Here is a 6,000-nt window from a genome sequence, read left to right as displayed (position 1 = left end):
AATCAATCAATGTGATACACCATATTAACAAATTGAAGAATAAAAATCATATGATCATCTCAATAGATGCAGAAAAAGATTTTGACAAATTTCAACACCCATTTTTGATAAAACCTCTCCAGAAAGTGGGCATAGAGGGAACTGCCTCAACATAATAAAGGCCATATACAACAAACCCACAGCAAACATCATTCTCAATGGTGGTAAACTGAAAGCATTTTCTCTAAGATCAGGAACAAGACAAGGATGTCCCCTCTTGCCACTATTATTCAACATACTTTTGGAAGTCCTAGTCCCAACAATCAGAGAAGAAGAAGAAATAAAAGGAATACAAATTGGAAAAGAAGAAGTAAAACTGTCACTGTTTGCAGATGACATGATACTTACACATAGAGAATCCTCAAGATGCCACCAGAAAACTACTAGAGGTAATCAATGAATCTGGTAAAGTTGCAGGATACAAAATTAATGCAAAGAAATCTCTTGCAGTCCTATACACTAATGATGAAAAATCTGAAGGAAAAATTAAGGAAACACTCCCATTTACCATTGCAACAAAAAGAATAAAATATCTAGGTATAAACCTACCTAGGGGGAAAAAAGACCTGTATACAGAAAACTATAAGACACTGATGAAAGAAAGTAATGATATAAACAGATGGAGAGATATACCATGTTCTTGGATTAGAAGAATCAATACTGTGAAAATGACTATACTACCCAAAGCAATCTACAGATTCAATGCAATCCCTATCAAATTACCAATGGCATTTTTTACAGAACTAGAACAAAAAAATCTTAAAATTTGTATGGAGACACAAAGGACCCTGAATAGCCAAAACAGTCTTGAGGGAAAAAAACGGAGCTGGAGGAAACAAACTTCCTGACTTCAGACTACACTACAAAGTAATCAAGACAATATGGTACTAGCACAAAAACAGAAATATAGATCAATGTAACAGGAACAAAAGCCCAGAGGTAAACCCACGCATCTATGGTCAACTAATCTATGACAAAGGAGGCAAGGATATACAGTGGAGAAAAGACAGTCTCTTCAATAAGTGGTGCTGGGAAAACTGGACAGCTACATGTAAAAGAATGAAATTAGAACACTCCTTAACACCATACACAAAAATAAACTCAAAATGGATTAGAGACCTAAATGTAAGACCAGACACCATAAAACTCTCAGAGGATAACATAGGAAGAACACTCTTTGACATAAATCACAGCAAGATCTTTTTTGATCCATCTCCTAGAGTAATGGAAATAAAAACAAAAATAAACAAATGGGACCTAATGAAACTTAAAAGCCTTTGCAAATCAAAGGAATCTACAAACAAGACGAAAAGACCACCCTCAAAATGGGAGAAAATATTTGCAAATGAATCAACGGACAAAGGATTAGTCTCCAAAATATATAAACAACTCATGCAGCTCAATATTAAAAAAACAAACAACCCAATCCAAAAATGGGCAGAAGACCTAAATAGACATTTCTCCAAAGAAGACATACAGATGGCCAAGAGGCACATGAAAAGCTGCTCAACATCACTAATTGCTAGAGAAATTCAAATCAAAATGGCAACTAGGTACCACCTCACATCAGTTAGAATGGGCATCATCAAAAATCTACAAAAACAAATGCTGGAGAGGGTGTGGAGAAATGGGAACCCTCTTGCACTGTTGGTGGGAATGTAAATTGATACAGCCACTGTGGAGAACAGTATGGAGGTTCCTTAAAAAACTAAAAATAGAATTACCATATGACCCAGCAATCCCACTACTGGGCATATACCCAGAGAAAACCATAATTCAAAAAGACACATGCACCCCAATGTTCATTGCAGCACTATTTACAATAGCCAGGTCATGGAAGCAACCTAAATGCCCATCGACAGATGAATGGATAAAGAAGATGTGGTACATACATAAAATGGAATATTACTCAGCCATAAAAAGGAACCAAATTGGGTCATTTGTAGAGATGTGGAGGGACCTAGGAACTGTCATACAGAGTGAAGTAAGTCAGAAAGAGGAAAACTAATATATTAATGCATATATGTCGAACCTAGAAAAATGGTACAGATGAACCGGTTTGCAGGGCAGAAATAAAGACACAGATGTAGAGAAAAAGTGTATGGACACCAAGGGGGGAAAGTGGCAGTGGGGGGTGGGGTTGGGGGTGGTATGATGAATTGGGAGATTTTTATTGACATGTATACACTAATATGTATAAAATGGATAACTAATTAGAACCTGCTGTATAAAAAATAAATAAAATTAATATTAAAAATTAAAAAATAATAATAAAGCTTACAAATCCTCTAAGGACTCATCCCCACATTGCCTCAGTCAGGAACAAAAACTAAGAGCCTCCATCATCTGAAGCATCACTGGGCACCATGACAAGGGAAAGGATATGTAGCAACTTATACACTAGCTCTTACTGACTCTTATCCAGAGGTAATGCACATCATTTCCACTTACATTTCATTGGCTGAAGTCAGTCACATGGCCAGTCTTCTATAACACAGATCAGGAGATTCAATCCTACATGTGCCTAGAGGGAAGAAAACCAGAAATACCTGTGAACAGAACCAATATTTACTACCCCCAAAATCTTCATTTATTTTCTTAAGAATTAATTATATGTCAAACTGAAAGTCTTTCTTCATTAGTAGTCAAGTTACGACATTATGCATCATTTGCATAACCCTAAACAACTTGGTTCTGCTTCTCAATTCAGTTTTTAGAACCTAAGCTATTTGGGACATGCTACCACTGCAGGCAAGAGGTTATTTGAAAAGGTAAAAGGCTATGGACATACCATCACTACACTAAAGAAGCATCCCTTCTTTCCAGTGTCCATGGAGTAGCCAGAGGAATGCCAGCATTTGTCAGCCACCATTCTGAACATAGAACAATCAAAATAAGCAATACTGGAATGTCTCCCACTTTCTAACAGTGTTGGAAAACAGGGCCCAGGCATATATCCAAGGTCCTTAACTTAACCCCCTAGGAACGTTTTTCTAGTCAGTATAATCTGCTCTCTTTTACAAGCTGTATTATGCATACAAAAGATTAGAACACACCAATCCCAAAATATAACTATTAATGTTAGAAAGAAAGCACCACCATGCTCCAATGTACATTCAAACAGTTCATCACACTCACTCTATTAAGTACCATTTTAAATGTTTTTGTATTAACGAAAAAGTAATATGACTTTATGAATGACAGGCAGCATTGTCTGAACATTAAATCGATTCCCATTTTTCATTGTAAAATAAAATATAACTTGAACCATGTTAAAAGTAAAAGTTAATTACATGAAGTACTGGTTTGTAGCTTGCATTGATAGACCTCTCCTAAGGGATACAGGTAATTATAGAAAATCCTATCCAAGCCAGAACCCTCAGGGTTATCATAGAATCTTTTTCATCACCTACTATGTCTGACAGGTCTTCAAATCTTATGGATTCTAAACTTCCTAAATACCCATTTCATCTGATTCTCTCTCTCCATTCCCAATTGCTATATTCAGGGCTTTATCATCTTTCACCTAGGCTACTTCAATCACCTATTCACTTGTCTTCTTCCTTCAGACTCCCCCCCCCCACCGCCAAAACCACCTTCCACACTGCCACAAAAATATACCATCCCGTTACTTCTCTTAAAACCCATCAGTGGCCCTCCCACCACCTAGGAGATAAAGTCCAAATTCCTTAGCAGAACATGGAAAGTTCCTCTCCTTAGGGCCCTAGGCTACCTCCCAAGCCTAACATGGCCTTCTCAAAAATCTATTCAATAGAACAGCAATTCTACAGGTACACAGGGGGAAAGTGTGCTCCACAGTCAAATAAATTGGGAAAAGAGATGTTCAACCTCTTTCTTTCCTTCAGGGATTGTCAGAGTTGAGAACTCAAGCGTGACTCTAAATGAATCTCATAGCTCAAGTACTTGGTTCTCTTTTCTTGACCTACCGTTATATTCTGGGTGACCTCACTTAGTTTCCTAGCTTTAAACACTATGGACATGCTGACAACTCCTCAGTTTGCATCTCCAGCCCACACTTCCCCACTGAGCACCAGACTGCCTGCTCACAATCTCCAGCGAGATATCTAAGAGATATCTGAATTTTAATATTCCCTCAACCTCCTCCCTTGGGCTTCCTCAGCTCAGTTCATGGCAACTTCATTCTTCAGGTTACTCAGGACAAAAATCTTAATGCCATTCATGATTCCTCTATTTCTCCCACATCCCATATTTAGTCCATCAGCAAATTCAAATCAGCTCTACATCCAAAATATATTCAGAATTTGACCACTTCTCATAACCCCAACCCACCACCCTGATCCAGGCCACCATCATCCCTCACCTGAATTATTTAAAGGGCCACCTAACTGGTGTCCCTGCTCCTGTCCTTCCCCGATGTTGTCTATTCTCAACCCAACACCTAGGTTGAGTGCTACATTTACTTTAACAGGTCACAGCACCCCTTTCCTCAAAACCCTGCTGTGGACTCGCTCTTGTGAGAGTACCAGAATCACAATTAAATGCTGAACAATCATCGACAGGAAGACACTGGAAGTCACTAAAAAAGGTACCCCACATCCAAAGACAAAGGAGAAGCCACAAAGAGATGGTAGGAGGGGTGCAATCACAATAAAAGCAAATCCCATAACTGCTGGGTGGGTGACTCACAAACTGGAGAACACTTATACCACAGAAGTCCATGCACTGGAGTGAAGGTTCTGAACCTCACGTCAGGCTTCCATCCTGGGGGTCCAGCAATGGGAGGAGGAATTCTTAGAGAATCAGATTTTGAAGGCTAACGGGATTTGATTGCAGGACTTTGACAGGACTGGGGAAAACAGAGACTCCACTCTTGGAGGGCACACACAAAGTAGTGTGAGCATTAGGACCCAGGAGAAGGAGCAGTGACTGCATGGGAGACTGAGCCAGACTTACCTGCTAGTGTTGGAGGGGCTCCTGCAGAGGCAGGGGGTGGCTGTGGCTCACTGTGGGGACAAGGACACTGGCAGCAGAAGTTCTTGGAAGTACTCCCTGGCATGAGCCCTCCAAGAGTCCACCATTAACCCCACCAAAGAGTTTGTAGCCTCCAGTTCTGGGCCACTTCAGGCCAAACAACCAACAGGGAGGGAACTCAACCCCACCCATCAGCAGACAAGCAAATTAAAGTTTTACTGAGTTCAGCCCACTAGAGCAACACCCAGTTCTACCCACTGCCAGTCCCTCCCATCAGGAAGCTTGCACAAGCCTCTTAGACTCACCACCAGAGGGCAGCCAGCAGAAACAAGAAGAACCAGAATCCTGCATCCTATGGAAGGAAAAGCACATTAACAGAAATATAGACAAAATGAAAAGGCAGGGGACTATGTACCAGGTGAATGAACAAGATAAAACCCCAGAAAAACAACTAAATGAAGTGGAAATAGGCAACCTTCCAGAAAAAGAATTCAGAATAAAAATAGAGAAGATGGTCCAGGACCATGGAAAAAGAATGAAGGCAAAGATTGAAAAGATGCAAGAAATCTTTAACAAAGACCTGAAAGAATTAAAGAACACCTAGAAGAATTAAAGAACAAACAGAGATGAACAATACAATGATGGAAATGAAAAATACACTAGAAGGAATTAATAGCAGAATAACTGAGGCAGAAGAATGGATAAGTGACCTGGAAGACAGAATGGTGGAACTCACTCCCATGGAACAGAATAAACAAAAGAGAATGAAAAGGAACTAGGACAGCCTAAGAGACCTCTGGGACAACATTAAATGCACCAACATTTGCAGTATACGGGTCCCAGAAGGAGAAGAGAGAGAGAAAGGGCCTGAGAAAATATTTGAAGGGATTATAGTCGAAAACTTCCCTAACATGGGAAATGAAATAGCCACCCAAGTCCAGGAAGCACACAGAGTCACAGGCAGAATAAACCCAAGGAGAAACACAGCAAGACACATAGTACTCAAAT

At 39.8% G+C, this 6,000-nt stretch overlaps 1 long non-coding RNA gene across 1 annotated transcript; it reads right to left on the bottom strand.

Annotated features, from left to right (window-relative positions):
• Positions 1-2,854: 2,854 nt before the first annotated feature.
• On the bottom strand, positions 2,855-5,471 carry LOC125965656 (uncharacterized). Its single transcript, XR_007479845.1, has 3 exons — positions 5,298-5,471; positions 4,975-5,024; positions 2,855-2,912 (listed from the first exon to the last, which is right to left on the bottom strand). It is a non-coding gene; the product is annotated as an uncharacterized LOC125965656 (long non-coding RNA).
• Between the last annotated feature and the right edge of the window lie 529 nt (positions 5,472-6,000).

Source organism: Orcinus orca, chromosome 1 (assembly GCF_937001465.1).
Source record: "Orcinus orca chromosome 1, mOrcOrc1.1, whole genome shotgun sequence".
Classification (NCBI taxonomy): Eukaryota; Metazoa; Chordata; class Mammalia; order Artiodactyla; family Delphinidae; genus Orcinus; species Orcinus orca.
Note: the sequence above shows the minus strand (reverse complement) of the source record. Positions and strands in the feature narration are given on the sequence as shown.